This window comes from Nuphar pumila, chromosome 16 (assembly GCF_984573655.1).
Source record: "Nuphar pumila chromosome 16, dmNupPumi1.hap1.1, whole genome shotgun sequence".
NCBI classification, from domain to species: domain Eukaryota; kingdom Viridiplantae; phylum Streptophyta; class Magnoliopsida; order Nymphaeales; family Nymphaeaceae; genus Nuphar; species Nuphar pumila.
In genome coordinates, this window is record NC_143264.1 from 45,714,478 (window position 1) to 45,737,196 (window position 22,719).

Here is a 22,719-nt window from a genome sequence, read left to right on the forward strand (position 1 = left end):
TGAATACAAAATGATATTGGAGTTTCAAAGTCAAATTGGACTTTGAAATTGAATTCTTGAATCTTTTTGAGGAATAGAGTTGAATTTGAATTTATGAATAGGATTCGATATGAGAAATGAAGGAAAGAATTACTTGGATTTATGAAAAAGAATTTTGAAAATATGATGCAACTCTATCCTAAATGATGAATGAATTTAAAGAATTTGAAATTGGATTTTTGAAAAGCTATTCCATTCTTTAGATGAATTAAAATAAGATTGAAAATATAATACATCCTTGACTATGGTCATTGAATGTATTATATAATAATCTATATTTAAATTCAGGTGAAGAATGAAACACATTTGGTGCTTTTATAGAATTTAAAATGAAATTAACCCTCAATATACCCTGACTATGGCCATTGGTATATATTTTGAGTTAATTTTAAGTTAAATTCTGATAAAAGAAGGAAATATTTAAGGAAAATATGATGAATTTTGAAAACGGATCCAGTGTGGATCCAATGTTATTTTGTAAAAGATAAAAATACTAAGTTTTGTCCACACCCTGACTATGGCCATTGATGTGGATCATCAACTAAGGATTAATTTACCTCTTACGAAATGGTGCACGTGCCATTCGTGTTTCACCAATGTGAGATTTTGAGAAATAAAGGCAAAAAGTATAAAAACAAGTAATTCATGGTATTTTACAATGCTCATTCATTCTAATCTAGGATAGGAAATGTAAATTCTCATTTTAAGATCTAACTATTACAATACCTGAAATGAAATTTACAACTCCAAATAATGACCCTTCCCACATATTCCCTGCAAAACAACTGGGTTAATATGAAAAATGGAAGAAAAAGTGCACATATTATATAGATGTCAAGGGCAAAAATACTCACATGTCAAGGTATTTAAGGTTCAAATTTGTGGGGGAGATGAAATTGATATGTATTTATATACATATGAACATGCTTATATATATATATATATATATATATATATCTACTTACATATAAGTATATGTACATAGGTGAAATGGTGAATGTGAGGGGACTATGTAGGTAAGTGGTGGCAAATAGCTGGGAGTTGCATGTGTGCTGGGAAAGTGATGACAGGTTACAATGATAAGTTTTTGCAAAATAGTGGCAGTGATCCTGCTGAAAAGAATGGAGATGGTGCTTTCAATACTCAACAATAGTAATCCGACCTCTACTGGATTTACAGCAAGTGCAATGGTGGGACAGCTGATGTGGCAGGTGGCTGATGTGAAATTGTGGCACATAAGCATGTGACTGCAATAATATAACAGTGGATGTTAGGCCAGGAATGAGGTTGAATGCTGCAAGAGGCAATATTGCCGACAAGTTGCTGGCTTCCGTGTAAACAATGCAATGGGTGTTGTTGTAGTGTGAAGTTGCAGCGCATAAGTATGTGATTGCAATAATATAACAGTGAGGTGACTGCAAAGGGTAGAAATTGTGGGGTGGTGCTGTGATGGTGACTATGAAGATGGATGTATTGATGGTAATATACAAGTGGTGATGGGGTAGTGAACACAATGGAAGTACAGCAATAAAATATGGATTGCGGATATAAATGTGAAAAAAAATGGCAAACAGTGCTATTTGCAGAAAATGACAGGGAAATGATATGCACTGGTTGAAATGGCAGATATACTACGAGCAGATTTAATCAGAGATGATAATGAAAAATGAGGAAATAGAAATGATGAGATGGGGAAGCCTTCCTGGGAGGGCCGAATATCTGGCAAAAAATTTCATGGCAGCTGAAGCAAATACGTGAGGTCAACTGAGTACCTCTCCATGACAACGGCAATCAGCAGCCATATACTTGGCAGCAAATGGGATGAAAAGAAAAGAAAAAATAAGTGTGGTTGTAGTGTAATAAAAATGAAATGTGCATCTGTGGAAGAAATAAGTGGCGGTACAGTGTAGTGAAGTGAGTGCCAAATGAATAAGGGTGGAAGATATAATTTACAGCAGCTTGAATCAGAAAAGAAAAAAAAAATTCATAACAGTTTGCTGCAAAAAGCTAAAAGTTTACAACAATCTTCAAACTGTGGTGAAGGCTTCAAAGATCCAGCATTGATGCTTATCAAATGGATGCCCCTCTTTGATATGACTATATCTTCTACTTTTCAAATTAGTGTCCCAAAGAACATCTCAAAAGCTTCTTTTCGAGTTTTACCAATTAGAAGGCGATCAAGAGGTAAGGTTTCCTGAGTTGACATTCCAACTTACTGGAGTCCCATTCTATTGACTCAAATGAAAATTTTAGATACTTAGTGAAACCCTTGTATTATATCTATGTCATAATTTTCCTGAACTTCATCACAAAACCCAAATGTTGAGATGAACCATACTTACCTCGCCACCTGATAACTTGGTCCAGTAAGCCCCTCCTATGCGCCAGGTCATATTTTCCTTTTCTTTTCTTTTCCAGTTTTGCTTCCTTACACACTAGTCACGTAAGGAAAAAAAATTGTGAAGATAGATTGTAAAATCTCTAATTACATCTGAGTGACAGCTATTTTAATAAACTAAATATGAAAGGCAGATTCCTAGACGAATTCCTCTCTTCATCCTACTGATTGTAACATCTATAGTGCAGAGAAAAGAACATCATGTTCCAGCAGATATCTTACCAGCAGAGGTATGATTGCAATTTTTTTTTTTAACTCCAAACTTGCAGATATACACAGTTAAAGGACCCTCCCATCTACTGCCATATATGAAAAACCCACTAAAGGAAAGCAACTTACAGGAGAATATCTGCAAAATCACACTTAAAGAAAGCTTTGTTTCCCCAATAAAATCTCCCAAACGCAAGAACATCAGATGTATCCGTTGATGGATTTCATTCTCAATCTTTGAACCATGAACTAATGGCAGTGAGCTTATCTAAAATGTCACACATATTATATATTCCAGAGGCATGCATATCATATCCCTTTTTTTTTATATTCTAAAATTTCTATAAACAAGGGAAGCAGGAAAATAACATGAATAATTGTAAATCAGACTGTGCATAAGAGTTTAAATGATTATTATAACCGAGTCAATCTCCTTAGGATCGAGCTATACGTGTTGCCATGAGCATATGATCAATGGCCACAAGAGGAAAAGGACTGGCATACTGATGTCTTATAAGCAGAATAACTTTGTTACTTAAACGCACCCACAATGTCTGATTAGGGAAACATGAACAATAGGTTTTGCTTGGCTGGAGGCAGAGGTGGTATCCACCTCGATTCATAATATATATATCAAGCTCAGTAAAATTTACTAAGATTTTATTAACAATACTCAAACCTGATCCTCACATTGAGACAAAGTTTGTCAGATGATCCTCGTTGGGGATTAGTACCGACTCTCGCCTGAGATCAATACTCCAGCGTTAACAAATCAACAATGGAATTTAGGCACGATGATACCCCGACTCAGATGCTTCCAATGACTGCAGGATTCCAGCAAATGAGCGCCAGATCAGGGCTTCGACAGGTTGTTTTCAACAGATCTAGGAGACTCAGGCAGGTTATCCTCGGCAAATACAGGGGATTCAGACAGATGGTTCGCTGCATCCGGATCTAGCAGATTGGATTTCAATCCATACTTCTGATTGTTACCAGAAATCTATGTCAATTAGATTTGGAAACAAAGCACCGAGAATCGATTGTGATTCCGGAGAAAAAGAGAAGAATAATAAAAAAAAACAAGAGAAAAACAAAACAAAAGAATAAAAGAGGAAAAAGAAAGTGTTGGGATACGATTATCCCATTGATGTTGCAACATGTAGGTTGATGCTGCTATATGCAGATCAACGCTACAATTTGTGCTTCATAATGAACCGTAAAGATTAAAATAAAGAAATATAGGATCAAAACAAAGGATCGTAAATTTACAGTAAAGCAAAGAGGAAGAGATAGAGTGGTTATTTACCGTGGCTTAGTGGGAGGGAATTGGAGAAGAAGAGAAGCCTGGAATTAATTGTAACGGATGGTGGATGCCCGATGGAAATGGATTGATCCCTCGATGTAATGGATGTCGAAGATGGATGATGGATTGAAGGAAGAAAAAAAAAGGAAGGGTGGGAAAACGGATCGATCGGAGGCCGGTGGAGAGGTAGGAGACGGATCCTGAATCCTTCTGCGTGCTCTCCTCTTAAAGGGGAAGAGGAGCCTTCGAGAGAGGGAGGTGGTTGAAGATCAGGGGCTGAGGGAGAAGGAGTTGTTTGAAGATGAAAGGCTGTAATAGGAGAAAGTGAGTGCGCGGGAGTGATCCGTTTGTGGATTTTTCCAAATTTCCAAAAAAAGGCCCCCTTTGAAAGAGTTTTTGTAAAAAGAGTGGTTCAGGAGAGGTTTTTGGCAAAAATTCAATTTTTCAAGTTTTAAAACCTTTTGCTTTTCCCAATTTTTTCGATTTTTGCATCATTTTCCATTTTTTGTAGTTTTGTAGTAGAAAACTAAGATTTAAAAAGAAAACTAAGTTTTAAACACTAATTTTTTGTATTTTTCTGAGAAATATTTACAAAAGTATTTTTCTGAGAATTTCCGACCATTTCGGGGAAATTTCTTTAGAAGAATTGGTTTGGACCCAGGTTTTGAGAAAATGTTCGAGTTTTGACCCTCGAATCGAGAAATACAATATGATGGATCCAAACGGATGTCGGATGGACTGTCTGAGCTACTTTGAAAACTATTTTTGGTATTTTCTCAAAAATTGGACAATGAGACTCAATTTTGGATCTGGACAGTGGATCCGGATCCAAAATCAATTTAAAATGAATTTAATTTTAGTAAAGCTTGAGAAAAGAACTGGAATTTAGATTTTTTTGCTAAAAAAATGAATTTAGGGGCAAGAAGGGAATATTTAAAAGATTTTGAAAAATTTGGGGTGTTCACACAGGGCAAAAGTATGGATAAATGTAAAAACAAAATTTGTAAAGAGAAAATCTTTTGCAAAAAGTTTTGAGATAAAATCTTTAAAATCAATATCCAAATATCCAGATCGTTTTTCTTGAGAAAAATTTTGTAATTCAAAGTCCTGGGGGTAAAATGGGAAAGATTGGTAATTTTGAAATCCCAGGGTTCTAAAAATCAATTTGAAAAAGTTTAAAAATCAAATCTGGATGGACACTTTTGGAAATCAGGAGTTCTGGATCTCAAAATGACATGTTGTGCAGTGAAATGATGCAATGCTATGCAAAGACATGTTCTATGAAATGTCACTCTGAGTTCGAACTTGGAAATTCTAGCTTTTTGTCTAGAAAAAGGATTTTGAAATTTTGCCATTTGAAGATGTCTCTGAACCTAAATATGGAAATTTTGAGGCTCAAGAATGAAATTTAGGACTTTCTGCAAGGTTCAATCTTGGAAAATGACCATTATACCCTTTATTGCTTCCGGAGATCTGAAATGTGCCGATTGAGGGCGATGTCAGGAAGGTGAGTGAAAATTTGGGGTGTTTACAGATGCCCCTCTTTGCTACTAAGCCGGCTTATGGTCGAGCTTAGTGGCAAAGAAAACACACCAAATTTGGGCTATATAAAAATGCCCTAGTTAGAAGGATTTAACTAGGTATGAAGAAATTAGCCTGAGGAAGATGGTAGATATAAAATGGAGAATAAAGAGGAAATAGATTTGCTCTGAGAGAGCGAAGTTCAGGTTTATGCCCTTAACCTAGATGGGACAGGAAATGCTCCGTATGAAAGAAGCTCAGGCTTTGACCCTTAACCTGATCAGGAAGAAAATGGAATACCTCATTGAATGAGGTTTAGGTTTGTACCCTTATCCCGATTGGGCGGAGAATGGAATACCTCTTTGAATGAGGCTCAGGTTTGTACCCTTATCCTGATCGGGTGGAGAATGGAATACCTCTTTGAATGAGGCTCAGGTTTATACCCTTATCCTGATTGGGTAGAAAATGGATGGAATCCTCGAAGGAAGAGACCATGATGGAACCTTCGAATTTTGCACAATAAATCCGACAGGGCTTTTGCAAAAGGAAGGAAAATGGGGTCCCTAAAGCTTGAAAAGGGATTGATTTTGGGCGTCTCATTGCTGAGACTAAAATCAGCTTTTGAAATTGCCTTTTGCGAGAAATGTTTGGTGGTTCGACCTCGAACCGAAATGGGACTGTCTATGGTGGGACAGTGGGGACACATGAAAGTGTGCAAATCTGAGAGTTCATGCTCTCAAAGAAGGGAAGGAATCAAGTCCTTAAGAGGGATTTAAAATTGGTGTCAGGATGTATCAAAGACAGATATCAAGCTCTCACTTCACGTTAGGATAGCTAGAAAATATTGTCAAAATATTAAGAATTTTGTTGTTGATTCAAAATTTTTGAAAAGGTTGCACATGGTTGCAAAGATATTCTTTCTTTTCTACCCAAAGTATTACCTCCAAATAAGGTTCACTTCGTAGAATCGAGACTTGAAATCCAAATTGCTTGCAATTGACCTTCTTCAAGGAAGCTATCAATTTCCTTGATATGAGCAAGAAAGAGAATTTGATATTGTGAAAGCAGTTGATAAAAGAGTATTGATAATAGAATTTCACAAATTTAAAGAGGATTCTTGACAGATCTGGCAGTTTGATATCCTAAGGGCTTCTCTCATGATAATCTTTCTGCACTCTTTTGGCTCTCTTGTGTTTTGGCTGCATTCTCCTTCATTTTGGAGATGTTCTGACTTTTCTCTCTTTTCTTTTCCTCTCTTTCTCTCTTTTGAAAGGGTACGTCACAAACTCCTTCAACTTGGAGATGTTTCGATCCTTCTTTGCCTCAGGGGTCATGTTGATGATATTGGCTCATTGGCTGGGGATTTCGAAGGATAGATGAAATTAAATATCTTTTAGGGATTGTCGGTAGGTTCATCGCATCTGCCTTCATCTCGACAGTGCTTTGGACTTTCTCTGGAAGGATCCGTCATCTTGGAGATGTTTCAAATCTTCTTTGGCCCCGGGGGTCTACTCGCCTAATTCGCCTTCATCTTGACGACAAGTGAGAGATCCCTTTTGCGGATATTTAATTGCAGCTTAAGTGATTTTAAGAAGACAATACTTGGGTAAATGCTCTCTTTTCCAGCGCTCAGGATATTTCCACTGCCTCGTCTTTACAAGAATAGACTTTAAAGATGTGCCATAACTGCGATCAATATCGATCATCTACGGCTTTTCAACAACATTGAATCTTCTTTTCTGGCCATATCGAGGACTTATCCTTCATCCTTTTGGTTGGCCAATGGAAAGAATTTGAATTTTGAATCTCTTTTCGCAAAAGCTTCACTCTTTTGGAAGTGATGCTGAAGGTAAACTGAGGTAACGATTTGTATAATAAAGTTCTGAAATCAACAGATAATTAATTCACAAATTGACAACATTTTCTTGAAATCTTAGGTGAAAGAGAGCATTTGAGGTTCGGCTCGATACATCCGTGACGAAAATTCTCCTCTCTTTTTCCCCAAAAAGAGAGACTCGGGCTTAGCCCTTACCTGAATGGGAAATGGGAAATACTTCTCTCTTCCCTGAAGAGGAGGTGTTTGCAAAATGGACTTTCGAAGAGAAATTAAACTTTCGTCAAAGCTCCCTAATATTAGGCTTCTCTTATGGAAAGGGGGGCGATAATAGTGAGGTCTGAAAATTGGGTCATGAAAGGAACGAGTCCATCACACTCTCCCTGCCAAGAGGGTCTTTCATGACGAAAATGGCCTAGTATGAAATTGGGAGGTTACAAGAAAAGCGAGTCTTTGTCGAGCCTCTCCCTTTAAAAGGGTTCCTTGGGTGAAATTGGGAATTGTTTTGCAAACGGTTCACAAAGACGCGAGTCCCTTCAAACTCTCCCTGAAAAGGGGCTAAGTGAACGAATTGGATAGCATGCGAAAAGAACGAGCTCCCTCGAACTCTCCCTAAAAAGGGTCTCTCGCAAGAGAAAATGATTGAAATTGGATATTGATATTGATTGACCCAGAGGTCGAAATTGGAAATTGGAGAATTGGTTGTTGAAAATTGAATGACCCGAAGGTCGAAATTGAATGACCTGACGGTCGAAATTGAGAATTGGCTGACCAAAAGGTCGAAATTGTGTGACTCTAAAGTTGAAATTGAGAATTGGGTGACCTAAAGGTCAAAATTGGAAATTGAGTGAACTGAAGGTCGAAATTTGGAAATTGATTGACCCGAAGGTCGAAAATTCGAAATTAGTAGTCGAAATTGATAATTGGAATTGAAATTGGAGATTGGGTGACCTAGAGGTCGGAATTGGAGAATTGTATGATCCAAGGATTTAAATTGGAAATTGGTGGGCAAAATATCAAATTTGAGCAATTGACAGACCGTGATGGTTGAAATGACTTGGATTGATCAAAGGAGAATGATGAGTTCGAGTCAGAGCTCGAATAAAATATAGAGATCACGAGTCGGAACCCGGATCAACAAAAGAAAATGATGTGAAATAAAACCCGAGTTGGAACTTGGTTTTTCGAAAAGTTTGGGATTTTGAAAATGTACCAGTTTAAACATTGGATTTTGAAACAATACCAGTTCGAGCACTGGGTTTTAGTTCAGTATTGGTGATTACCTTCCAATTTTGAATCATTAGAAATTGTGATGGGACTGTTTGTTGAAATCCCAATACTGACTGGATTGTTGTTAATGTAGTTGAATGCAAATGAATATGAATTGATGCACATGAATGCACAAGTGCGTGAAATGAGGAATTTGTTTATCCTGCCTGCATACAGAACAAAATTTTTAAAAAAAAAATGCCCCAGTGTAACTAGGAAAGAAAGTTGAATCATTATTTGAAGGAAACGGGAAGATTACAAGAGGAGACTAAATGTTTCAAGTGTAGAACTTTTTCAAGTGTCGAGCATTAATGGGATCTGGCAATTCTACACCATCGGCATTGATGAGCCGATATGAGTTGCGGGGTAATGCTTCTTTGACGACATATGGGCCTTCCCAATTTGGCGACCATTTCCCGCCGGTATGATGCTTGAGATAAGTTGTGGATCGAAGTACTAAATCATTGACTTTGAATCTTCTTTCGATGACAGACTTCGCATACTGCCTGGCTACTCTCTGGCGATAGGATTGAGCATGTTCTACTACTTTCAGCCTTCTCTCATCGAGCAAGTCTAACTGTACCAGTTGCTGTTGCTGATATTGATCAAGAGGTAATTGCAGAAGCGATGCAAATTTCAAAGCGGGCTTTTGAACATGTAGTGGCAATACTACTTCTGTTCCATATACCAATTCTGATGGAGTAGCATTCGTTGGAGTGCGAATGGTGGTTTGATAAGCCCATAGTGCATCGTGGATCTTCTCATGCCAGTCACGACCTGTTTCCACAGTTCGCTCTAAGATACGAATTAAGATCTTATTGGTGGCCTCTGCCTGACCATTCCCTTGAGGGTAATATGGGGCAGAGAAATCATGATAAATCTTGAACTTTGAGTAGAATGTCTTCATTCTTTCATTCTTGAAATGACTGCCATTATCTGATACAATGTCATGCGGGATACCGAAACGGCCAAGGATGCTCTTGTGAATAAAAGAGACCACGTGTCGGCCTTCTACTATGCGAATAGTGATAGCTTCTACCCACTTGGTGAAATATTCTGTTGCGACAAGAAAATATTTGTGGCCATTTGAAGCTGAAGGAGTGATGGGACCTACGACATCGAAGGCCCACATGGAGAATGGCCATGGAGAAACAACAGATTGTAAATAAGTTGCCGGATCATGGATAGAAGGTGCGTGTATTTGGCATTGCACACACTTCTTCACATAATGATAACAGTCTTGTTGCATAGTCTTCCAGTAATAACCTGCTCTGATGATTTGCTTGATAAGGGTTTGGTAACCGACGTGGCCACCACAAATGCCTTCGTGTGCTTCTCGCACGACTTCTTTGGCTTCTTCTTCATCTAAACATCTGGAATACTCTGAGCTGAATCCACGACGATAAAGAACATTGGCCAAAATGAAATATCGAGTGGACATACGCTGGATTGCTCGCTGCTCTTTGTTTGAGAGTTCTGGAGGAAATTCGCCGGTTTCTATGAAAATTTTGATGTTGTAATACCAAGGTTTCTTCCTTTGCTCAGCCTAGTTTACTTGTTCCGCTGGAAGGAAAGTATGTTAGTCAAGTCTGCCAATTTCAAAAGAGCGACAAGATTCTCCATTTCTGAATGCCATAATGGAGCCTAAACTGGCTAGACTATCGGCCACTTGATTAAAATCTCTCTTGATATGAAAGAGCTGAAATTCTTCAAACTTGGTGACAAGAGCTGTAACAATTTTCTGATAGGGGAATAACTTCTGATCTTTCACTTGCCATTCGGCTCGAACTTGATTGACGACGAGTAATGAGTCACCGTAAGCGTGCACTCTCTTGACATTGAAGTCTAGTAGAATTTTTAGACATTGAATCAGGGCTTCATACTCAGCCATATTATGGGTACATTGAAAATCTAACTTGAGAGAAAATGGAATCATTTCTTTCTCTGGAGTGATTAATAAGATCCCAATGCCTATTCCAGCCATATTCTTAGAACAATCAAAAAATAAATTCCAGACTGGAGATTGCTGGATATTGCAAATTTGCTCATCAGGGAAGTCATCTTCGGCTTTCACCTCTTCTGCTAGAGGAAAATCTGCCAATTGATCTGCAATTGCTTGGCCTTTGATTGATTGCTGCGAGAAATATTCTAAGTCATACTGCATCAATAAGACTTGCCATTTGGCGACTCGTCCGCTAAGAAAAGGTTGCTCCAAGATGTATTTGAGAGGATTGAGTTTAGACAAGATTTTGACTTCTGATGCTAGCAGGTAGTGTCTTAGCTTCTGACACATCCACACCAGAGCTAGGCAGGTCTTTTCTATTTGAGAGTATCTCTTTTCATAATCTATGAAAGTCATACTCACATAATAGATGGCGTGCTCTATCAGGCTGCCTTCTTTGTATTATGCCAAGAATCCGCCGCATGCAACTTGATTGACTAAGATGTATAACAAAAGAGGTTTTCCCAATTCTGGCGGCTTCAGGATTGGAGGATTGAGAAGATACTTTTTGATCCGATCGAACGATTGTTGACATTCCGGTCCCCATTCGAAATTCACTCCTTTTCTGAGTAAGTGGTTGAAAGGTTCACATCTCATCGCCAAGTTGGAAATAAATCGCCGGATGGACTGCATATGTCCTTGAAGGCTACGCAGTTCCTTGAGATTCTTCGGGGGTGGCATATCAATAATAGCCTTGGCTTTGGCCGGGTCAACTTTAATTCCCTTTTTGCTGACCAGAAAACCCAACAATTTGCCTGATTCGACTCTAAAAACACACTTTTGCGGGTTAAGTCTTAACTTGTAAAGAATGAGTCGTCTAAAGACTTGATCAAGGGCTTCGAGGTGATCTTCTCCCTCTTTAGATTTCACGAGAATATCGTCAACATACGCATCCATGATTTTGCGTATTTGATCGTGAAAGATAACGGCCATTGCCCGTTGATATGTTGCTCCAGCATTCTTGAGCCCAAAAGGCATAACTGTATAGCAAAAAGTGCCCCAAGGCGTAGTAAAGGAAGTTTTAGATTGGTCGCGGGCGGCCAACTTAATCTTGCTTGTTTTCATATTCTTTATCAGTATCATCTGCTGATTCTGACTCATCAGAGATTACCTCATGACGATTCTGCTTTTTACTGATCTTCACATTTCTGGCCGCGTGACCCCTATCCTTCTGCTTGGTCTGAGTCTGCTCAGTACTGGCTTCAGCTTGCTCTGCCAGCATCTTGGTCATCATTTTCTTGAACATGATGTACATCTGGGGATCCACGTCATCCTCCACCTGCTGTCCTTGACTTTTGGCTGATCGGGGGGAGTCCATTTCTTCTTCTGAAGTGACTGAGTACGCAACGCCTTCAACTGCTGCGGTTTTCTTTCCGGACCTTGTATGAACCATTGAATGTCACAACAACTCTCTGGAGATTGCTAACGCTCTCTGGAGATTGCTAACGCTCTCGGGAGATAGCTAACGCTCTCTTGGAGTTGCTAACGCTCTCTGCAAGGCAGAACTGATGATTAGGATTTTGAAGGAAATTCGGTTTGGAGGAAAATATTTGTTGAAAATTTTGGTAGACAATTGAAATAATATCCCATTACTAGGGATTGAGTCGTCGCTGGATTTACGACAATTGCGTTGCTATTCTTTGCAAAATAAACAACTGGAAAATATGCCTTGTTACCTAGGCGAGGTCGTCAAATTAAGATAGGATGAAATTTAAAGGAATTTTATTGAAGAAGAAAAAAAGACATGATTTTATTAATAATAGACTCGACAAAGGGGAGGGGGACGGACAATTTTCCACCACTCCTGATAATCAGAGGACACTCGAGGACCAGGAAAAATAGTAATAGTAATAAAGGAATCCCAGCCATGTCTGGCAGAATGGTATGCTTCGGACCACTGATCTGATGCGAGGTCGAATTCTGGCAGAACCCCTGCTAGTGGACGAATCTCTACACGCTTCTGCCTCTGAGAGAACTGTCTGACACACCGCTCTGGATGGTAGTATGCGCAGAAGAATGGGCCAAGTAACCTGAACCGCTTGCCGTATGCATATGTATATCTGGGAGGTGATTCCTGACGATCAAAGTAGTCCCATACGACCTCTTCCTCCTGAAGATTATCGATCAAGAACCGGTATCGAGTAACCGGAAGAAGCTTTTCACCATTATATCTGAATGAACTGGCTCGGGCGGGCACATGCCGGAGGAACCAATATTGCAAGGCATAGGTGCACCCTTCGACTAAAATGGATTCTCCGAGTGTGAAACGGGTCAACCCTCGGTATAGAAAAGCGAGTGCGGCCATGGCTATAGAGAGGCGGTTGGTCTGTCGACTTCCCCACCTTCGCAGAAGTTGAACTATCCTGATATCCATGTAATTCCGTCCGTCTGGAAAGAGAGCGAGTCCCACAGTGCACAGAACCATCGCATGCTGGATTCTCTCTCGAGCTGTCCTAGACAATGAGCTGACCTCTGCAAATGTTCCATACTGTTTGAAGATTTTGAGCAGGTCCACATATTCATTTCCATCCTCCTCGATCAATGGCCACGACTTACGTCCTGTCATGCGAGCTAAGGCATCTTTAGGGTCCAGACCCTTGACATTAATTAAAAATTGTTTCTCCAATGGATCTCCAGGCTGACCGGCTGGCTCGGGCAATCCCATGATTTCTGAAAATTCATCTATCAGCACCGTCATCTCGCCCCACGGGAACCAGAAGGTAGAAGTGCTCGGATTCCACCGCTCTGCTAGTGCATGGATCAAGTTGCCGTTGACTGTCCGCTTTCCCACTGCGGACGCCAGTTCTAACCCACAATCGTCCAAGTGGTTCGGAAACATACGAGAGAAATTCTCGAACCATAAATAGTACCACCAGGGAAAGAAGGATCCGGTGCTGATGACTCGATGTTCGGGAAGACTTTGTCGCACCTCGTAGGAGATGTGACCCTCAGGGAAGACTGAATCAAGCTGACTGGATGCCATCAGACTGGAAAACATGGAAAATTGGAATAAGACTTGGGAAAATACAGGAAATTTGAGGAAAATATAGGCAGGATAAAAATAAAGTAGGAAATTCGAGATCCAGAAGACAGGAAAGATGGGAAATCACCTGGAGTTTTGAAGGAAATTAAGGGAAATTTGGAAAATCGTCCAGGGTTTGATGAAATATGAAGAAATAAATGGAAAATGAAGTATTTGGAAAATCGTCCAAGGTTTAAAACATGGACAGTACATGGACATAGATTGGGGAATTTTGAGAAAATCGTCCAGTATTTTAGAAAATTGGGAAAATATGGAAAATAAAAAGGAAATAACACATTCAATCATATACTGCATAAACAAGTATGCACATACAGCATTCCCTAAAAGCTGACTCTAGATCCACAAATTTTGAAATAGCTGTAGGACCTTAATCCTAACTCTAAGGTTCAGATCAACTGTGTTCAATCATGCTATGCCTATATACTCAAGCCGAGGCTCGATGTATGTGGCATAAAATCAATTTCTCCGGTTCTAGGTTCAAGTTTTCCAACATCCTTGAGCACCTGCCGATATACGTTGGACTATGGCCCTTGGTACGTGGCAGGGGGGGTTTCACCCAAATAAGTGGCCCAGTTGTGAGGCTGTGTCCCGAACTATGGTTTTGGAAGAGAGCCCAGCAACGTGAAGACCGGGACAATATAGGTAGGGTGGTTTCTGAAAACATGAGCACATGCAATCAAATCAGAAGGCTCTAAAACCTAAAGAGATAGATTTTTAAAAAATTTGAAGAAGCATACATTGTTTTCATACAATTCCTAAATTGAGGAGGGTTGTATTAGACCTAAGTCTATGTGAGCATGAAAATTTCCTCCTCAATATGGTCCTACCAAACCATACCTAGTCTACATGCAATCCATGTCAGTTGGGTTCAAGTCTAGGCTCCTAGGTTCACATGATATTATAAAGTAAGAGCTGACATTCCATGGAACACGATTTTGACAATTTGAACTAAGCAAAGCATTAGATTGATCAGACGAAGACAGGTCCCATCACGGTCGCCAAACCTGTTATCATCGCAAAATTTTACTTTTGCAAATCAAACTGACCTTTGAAAAAGATTTTGAAAATAACTCGCCTCCGTTTTTAAAATGCGGGATTATTCCGAAGAATGGAACTCGCCTGTCGGTACGAGATTCAACCGTTCCTGGCGCCTTTACCAGAGGTAATTGAACCAAGGATCAATCAAATGCTTTGCTTTGTTCAACTTGTCTAAACCATATTCTAATTCCTAAATGCACAAAGAATCAGGCATGTGCTATGAATTTCTGAAAATGCATATTTGAAAACATGATGTTTGCTTTGAGATTTGAAAATATTTGGAAAATAAACCCTTTTGAAATCATGAATCATGATTGAGATACTGTATTTGAGAAAGTGAAAATCGATTTCTGAAGAAATATAAGGATTTTGTGAAAATCGATTTTGAGAAATATGAAATAACTTTGCAAAACTTGATTTCTTTGAATTCAAACTTTGAAATTGAAAATATAACTTAGAAAATCGAATTTGGAACTTGGGAAATACTTGAAATATCATTGGCAAATCAATATTTTGAGAAAATTGATTTTTGAATAAGACTTAGGAAATTTTTGAGAAAAATAAACTTCTTTGAATTGAAATTTGAATTGGCATTGGCAAATGCATGAAATGAATGAATATGGATTTGAGGAATTAAGAAAATTCTTTTTGTATTTTTAAGAAATGCAGTGCATTTTTGAAGTTAGCCTAAGAGTGTAGGCTGAATGTGGCTAATGTGAAGATCATAAATCTCGGTATCATTCATAGGCTGACTATGGCCATAAATACGAATTCCACCAAGTTTATAAACTTCATAAAAGCTAGTGCATGTGCCATTCGTGTAGACCATGGTGAGTTTTGAATATGCATGAATCATTATCCATCACACATTAACATTAATTAAAAAAATAAACTATATGCAATGCTGCCTAAGCTAAGCAGGAAATGTAAATTCTTATTCCAAAGTTTAATTTAGTTTACATCACTATTGAAATTTAAATACATGAAAAATAAAGTCTTCAATGTACCTGCAAAACTAGAAAACTTTGTTAGTGATGATATGTTGGCTTTTCTAGATTTATCCAGCAATATCAGGAAATTGCTGGATTTTGCTAGATATAAGCCTTTTTGCCATGATTCCATTAAATCAAATTGATAAAATATGAAATAAAATTGAATAAATAACAAATATAAGATATGGAATTTCGAAATTGGTGTCAAAATGACCAAAATACCCCTAATAACAAGACTATGGCCTTGAAATTAGGGTTTTCAGAAAGATATTTGTTAAAATGCAAGTTTTGAAATTCAAATGAAAATATACTAAACTAAATATGATGTGACATGCTTAAAAATATGAAAATTAGGGTTAGGGATTTCGAAATTGAGGTCAAATGACCAAATTGCCCCCGATAGCAAGACTATGGCCTTGAAATCAGGGTTTTCTGAAATAGATTTTGGTAAAAACTTGGGTTTTAAGGACTAAATGAAATCAAATTAACATCAAATTTGACCTAAAGTATCCTAATATGATTATGAATATGATTAAACCCTAAAAATATATGCTTATACACGAAAATCCAAGAATATCATAAATTTTGTGATTTTTGCAGTGTTTTGGAATTCTTCGGGTGCCCTGTTTTGCAATTCAAGCCATTCAAACATCAAACAGATTCTAAAAATCCTCAAAATTTGTACCTACATTTTTTATAACCCTAATATCAAATTAGAATTATAAAAATATTTTTTTGGCATTAAATGAATCCGAAAATAGCATCAAACCCTAAAAATATGCTATTTTTGACCTAGTTCACCAACCAGTCTCAGTCTAGGACCTGAACCAAGGGTCAAACCTCCATGGAAATCTATGAAATTTTACAGAGAACAAATAGACAGAAAAACAGAACTTTTCCTTTTTACAGATATGAAAAAGCTTTTAAAACCAAGGAGATACCCATCCGACAATCCGGACTTGAATATATTGATTTTAACTTTGGTTCTGACTGATACTTTCATTTGAAAATTTCGAGATAAATAGCATAACTCATTCAAAATATCTGAGATTTTAACAGTGAATATTTGACAGAAAAATAACAATACTCACTTTTTACAGATCATGAATCGGATCTGTGGTTTGGGATTTATAAACAACACAAGTCTGATTAGGGTTTTGGAAAACCCTAACGAGTTTTAAATTGAAAATCAGAGTTTCTGACACAGGAAAAATACTAAACAGTAATAAAAAATTCTGAAAATTTCACAGTAGCTATATCTAATCAATATAAATCCATGGCACTTTACAGATCTAAAATCGGATATAAGATGAGAAAAATATCATAACAGCAATTTACCTTCTTGATTTTAACAACGATTTTAAAGTTTTAAAAACCTGATTTGATGTCTGATTTTTCTGACAGGGTTCCCGAGGTCCAAAACCTCTGCTTTTTTACAGTAGTTCCTTTAGATATGCATGCATTACATATAAAAAAATCAGAAATAAACAACGAATATTTCAATCCGAAACAGCATGCTTTTTGCTGTTCTAAAATAAAAAACACACAGAAATCTAAGAAACTTAAGAAATCATGCCTTAACTAATGAAAAACAATAAAACAAACCATAAAACAGTAAATAAAAATTATTTCTATGCTAAAAAACGTAAAATAAACATAAATAAACAAATAAATAAAATAAAATCAAGGAATCAATGGCTGAAATTTGATTTTACCTTTAAAGACATGGATTTAACCCATAAAAAGGGTAAATCACATGTTTTATTGGTTAATAATAAAAAGAATAGTGCTAAAATCAATTCTAATGGATTAGAATCCCTGGAAAACACTAAAAACAGTGTTAGATCATCTTCTTGGACCGTTCTTGATGGTTCTTGAGGTTGAATCATGGTTGAATCCATGAAATAGATGGTAACAATGGTTAAACTAGCATTAAATCATGAAAAATATTAAATAAAACTAAAGAAATTAATAAAATTTCTCACCTTGGAGTTGCAGCAATGGATGAAGGGCTGGAGAGGAGAGAGAAGCTCCAAGACTTGCTCTAAAGGTGGCTGGAAAAATCGACCCCCTATGGGTCTCAATTTATAGAAACTTTTTAGGTTTTGAAAATTAGCAATTTTGAAATTTTTGGACTTCTAAAGGGGGGGGGGCGATTTTGGGGTGGAATGACCTATATACCCCTAGCCTAAATTATCCTAAATAATGCCTAATTAACCCCTAGCTAATCCTAAAAAATCCCCAAATGTGATGCCACTTGGCATTTTCCACATTTGGGTTTTTAAAGTTCTTTAAAAACCTTTAAAAACACTAGTTTTAAAATCCAAACTTCAAAAATGAGTTTTTAAAATAACTTTTGATCCTTCTAAACCTCTAACACTAACCAAGACACTGACTAACCCTAGTCTAGCCCTGACTTACTCGAATATGGCACCACCCCGAGTGGGCCCTACTTGAGTTTTTCAAAAAGCGATTTTAAAACTTGAAATTGAAGGAGTTTTTAAAAGGATTTTCAAAAGCAATCTTAAAATTAGAATTTTTGAAATGGAATAGGGTTCTAACCAAGTCATAACTCCTCTGGATATGGTGCCAACTAAGTGGGCCCACATCGAGTTTTGAAGAATTTTGAAATAAACACTGAAAATAACTTTCAAAAGGGGTTAAAATCAATAATTGAAATTTAGAATCTTTGAAAATAGGGTCTCAAGCGAACTGGAACTCCGAGTTAGAGTCCTGAACTCTCACGACTCTGAGATTTTAGATTTTAAAAAGCCAAATGAAAGGTTTTTGAAAGATTTTATCAGAAAATGGTGAAATGAGTCAAAAAAAACAGTCAGGGTTAGACTCCTAACTCGATCAGAACTCTGAAATAGAGTCCTGAACTAACTGGACTCTGCAAAATGACCTAATTTTTGAAAACAAATGGAAATAAATGAAAATGGAATAAAAACAGACTTCAAAACAAACTCCTGACTAGACTAGGACTCCGGGACAGAGTCCTGATCGGACTAAAACTCTAGATTTTTTTGGTATTTTCTGAAAAACAGATGAAAGAACTTGTCAAAACAGTGAAAACAATAACGAATATTGAAATAAAAGAGAGTTCTGATTCAACTGAGACTCTAAGGACAGAGTCTTGATTGAACTAGGACTTTCAGATTTTTGGATTTTCTGAGAAAACAAATAAGAGAATTTTGAAAGACAGTTAGAAACATGATGAAATTGAAGTTTTGGTTCAGAGTCCTGATCTGATTAGGACTCTGAGAAAGAGTCCTGATTCAATCAGGACTCTAAGAATTTTGGTTTTTCTGGTAGGCAAATGATGAATTTTAAGCAAAGCTTTTGAAAACCAGTGAAAATGAAGTGAGAAAATCAATTTTGGAAAGAGTCCTACTTCGATCAGGACTCTGAGGTAGAGTCCTGATTTGATCAGGACTCTGAGATAAAACCTCAGAATTTTAAAATTCTTTGATAAAAGCGCAATAGTTTTGGTAGATTGAAAGATTTCTAAAGGATTCTCTCAAAATTGAAATCAGGATCAGAGTCCTGATCCAACTAGGACTCTCTGAACAGAGTCCTGTTTTGACTAGAGCTCTGAGTTTTTGACTCTTTTTGAAAGATTTGATTGAAAATGGATAAAATTGTTGTAAAAGATTAGAGTCCCAATCCAGTTGAAACTCTGAAGAAGAGTCCTGATCCGACTGGACTCTTGATGAAGAGTCCTGATCCAACCAGGACTCTGAAATTTTGGCCAAAACAAAAGATTTTGAAAGGTTTTCTCCGAAAATAGGTAAAAAGGTAGTGAAAAGTAGAGTTTTGATCCGACTAGGACTCTGGAAAAAGAGTCCTGATCCAATTAGGACTCTAACATTTTTGAGATTTTTGCTAAAATGAAGGAATCCAGAAGCGACACCACCTAAATGGGTCTCATCTGAGAATTGAAACCAATTGAAATTGAGTTTGAAATGAATCCAGATTATTTTCTGAGAAAATACTTCAAAATATAAGGTCATGGGGGTTGGCAAATGACACAATGTTGATTAAAAACCTAGGTTTTAAAATTGAATTTTGAAATAAAAGTTTTAAAACTCAAATCTGGATTGAATATTTTGAGAACAGGAGTGTTGGATCTCGAAGATGAGATGTAATGACATGCAATGCTATGCTATGCAATGCAATGATATGCTGAATTCACGCAATGATAAGCAATGACACATGAAATGGATGAATACTGAATGAGGAGGAAAATTTGGGGTGTTTACAGGGGGTCCCAACAAACAAAAAAGAACAAGGTAAGAGATGCAGTCAACCTCCTGCTGGTTGACGGGCTGAAGGAGATGAGAGCAGGAACTCCTTGAACAAGAGATAGCTGAGGTTAAGGGAAATCGCCGATGCCTTTGTTGGACCCTCCTCTTCTCTTTAATAGCCGGCTCCTCAAATCCCCCCTTTTTCTCCCCTTTTGTTGACCTTGATAACTCTTACCAACTTTAAAAAATTTTTGAAATCTTTTTGAGAAAGGGAACTCGCCGTTTTGAGAGGGGACGGCTCCTACTCTTAAGATGACATTTGAAAACTTAGGTAAAATGGGGGCTTTACGGTGGCGCCCTTTGGGGTTGAAAAAGTAAAAGGAAAATAATAAATAATAAAAAAAAACGAATTTTTGTTTTTCTTTTTCTTTTTCTTTTTCTCTTTTTTTTTTAAGGTGGTGCCACCTCAGCTAGATTTGAAAACTTTTTGAGATAAAAAAAAAATCTTTTCTTGGCAAGGAGCCTTAGTGGGCACCACCTACATGGGCCCACTAATTATTTTATTAAAATTGAGTTAAAAACAAGGTTTTATAAATCGGTGCCACTTCCGAATGGGCACCATTTTGAAAATAAGGGAAATTTTTTAGAATTTGAGTGTGACACCACCTCGAGGCGGATCCCACGTCCTTTATTTGAAATAAGAGCCAAATGAGATATTTTGGAATTTTCACAATAATAGGCTAGTTTAGAAAACACGAAGTGGATTGTGGTTTGATTTCAAAACTTGGAAAAAATTGGTTTTTCATGCAAAATTTAGAAAGATGCGGAGAAATTTGGAGCCTTTTTGTAAGAGATTGAAATAATGTCTTATGAATTTGAAATTGTGTCCCCCTCTTTTCAACTGACGAAATTTTGAAAATCAATGTCAAAAACTATCCAGGTCATTTTCTTGGGAAAACTTTTGTAATTCGGAGCCCTTGGGGTAAAATGGGAAGACTTGGTAATTTTGAAAGCCCAGGGTTTTGAAAATCAATTTTGAAAAGTTTAGAAATCAAACTTGGATTGACAATTTTGAAAATCAGGAGTTCTGGATCTCAAAATGACATGTTGTGCAGTGAAATGATATGAAATGTTCATGCGATGTTATGAAAAAACATGTCCTACAAAATTGTCACTCTGAATTTGAATTTGAAAATTCTGACTTCTGGTTAAGCATGAGATTTTGAAAATTTGCAGTTTGAAGATGTCTCTGAGTTTTTTGAGACTCGAGAATGGAATTTAAGACTTTCTGCGAGGTTCAATCTTGAAAAATGACCATTTTGCCTTTCATTGATTCCGGAGAACCAGAATGTAATGATTGATGGATATATCAGGAAGGTGAGTGAAAATTTGGGGTGTTTACAGATGCCCCTCTTTGCTACTAAGCCGGCTCGTGGCCGAGCTTAGTGGCAAAGAAAAACACTCCAAATTTGGGCTATATATATAAAAAAAAATGTCTTAGTTAGAAGGATCTGACTGGGTATGAGGAAATTAGCCCGAGGAAGATGGTAGATATGAAATGGAGAATGAAGAGGAACAAATTTGCTTTATGAGAGTGAAGTTCAGGTTTTTGCCCTTAACCTGGATGGGACAGAAAATGCTTCGTATGGAACGAAGCTCAGGTTTAACCCTTAACCTGATTGGGGATTGAAATATCTCATAGAAATGAGACTCAAGTTTATACCCTTAACCTGATCGGACGGAAGATGGAATACCTCTTTGAATGAGGCTCAGGTTTGTACCCTTATCCTGATTGGGCGGGAAATGGAATACCCCTTTGAATGAGGCTCAGGTTTGTACCCTTATCCTGATCGGGCGGAAAATGGATGAAATCCTTGAAGGAAGAGACCATGATGGAACCTTCGGATTTTGCACGATAAATCCGAAAAGGGTTTTGCAAAAGGAAGGAAAATGGGGTCCCTAAAGCTTGAAAAAGGGGTTGATCTTGGGCGTCTCATTGCTGAGACTAAATAGCTTTTGAAATTGCCTTTTGAGAGAAAATGATTGGTAGTTCGACCTCGAACCGAAATGAGACTGTCTATGGTGGGACAGTGGGGACACAGGGAAGTGTGCGAATATGAGAGCTCACGCTCTCAAATAAGGGAAGAAATCAAGTCCTTAAGAGGGATTTAAAATTGGTGTCAGGATGTATCAAAGACGGATATCAAGCTCTCACTTCACGTCAGGATAGCTAGAAAATATTGTCAAAATATTGAGAATTCTGTTGTTGATTCAAAGTTTTTGAAAATGTTGCACATTGTTGCAAAGATATTCTTTATTTTCTACGTGAAGCATTACCTACGAACGAGATTGACTTCGTAGAATCGAGATTTGAAATCCAAATTGTTTGCAATTGACCTTCTTCAAGGATGCTATCAATTTCCTTGATATGAACAGGAAAAAGAATTTGATATTATGAAAGCAATTGATGAAAGAGTATTGATAACAGAATTTCACAAATTTAAAGAAGATTCTTGATAGATTTGGCTGTTTGATATCCTAGGAGCTTCTCTCACGATAATCTTTCTGCACTCTTTTGGCTCTCTTGGGTTTTTTGCTACATTCTCCTTCATTTTGGAGCTGTTTTGACTTTCTCTCTCTTTCTTTTTCCTCTCTTGCTCTCAGTTGGGAAGGGTACGTCACAAACTCCTTCAACTTGGAGATGTTTTGATCCTTTTTTGACGATATTGGCTCCTAGGTTAGAGATCTTTGGATGATAGCTTGAAATTAGATATCTTTTAGGGATTGTCGGGAGGTTCATCGCATCTGCCTTCATCTCGACAG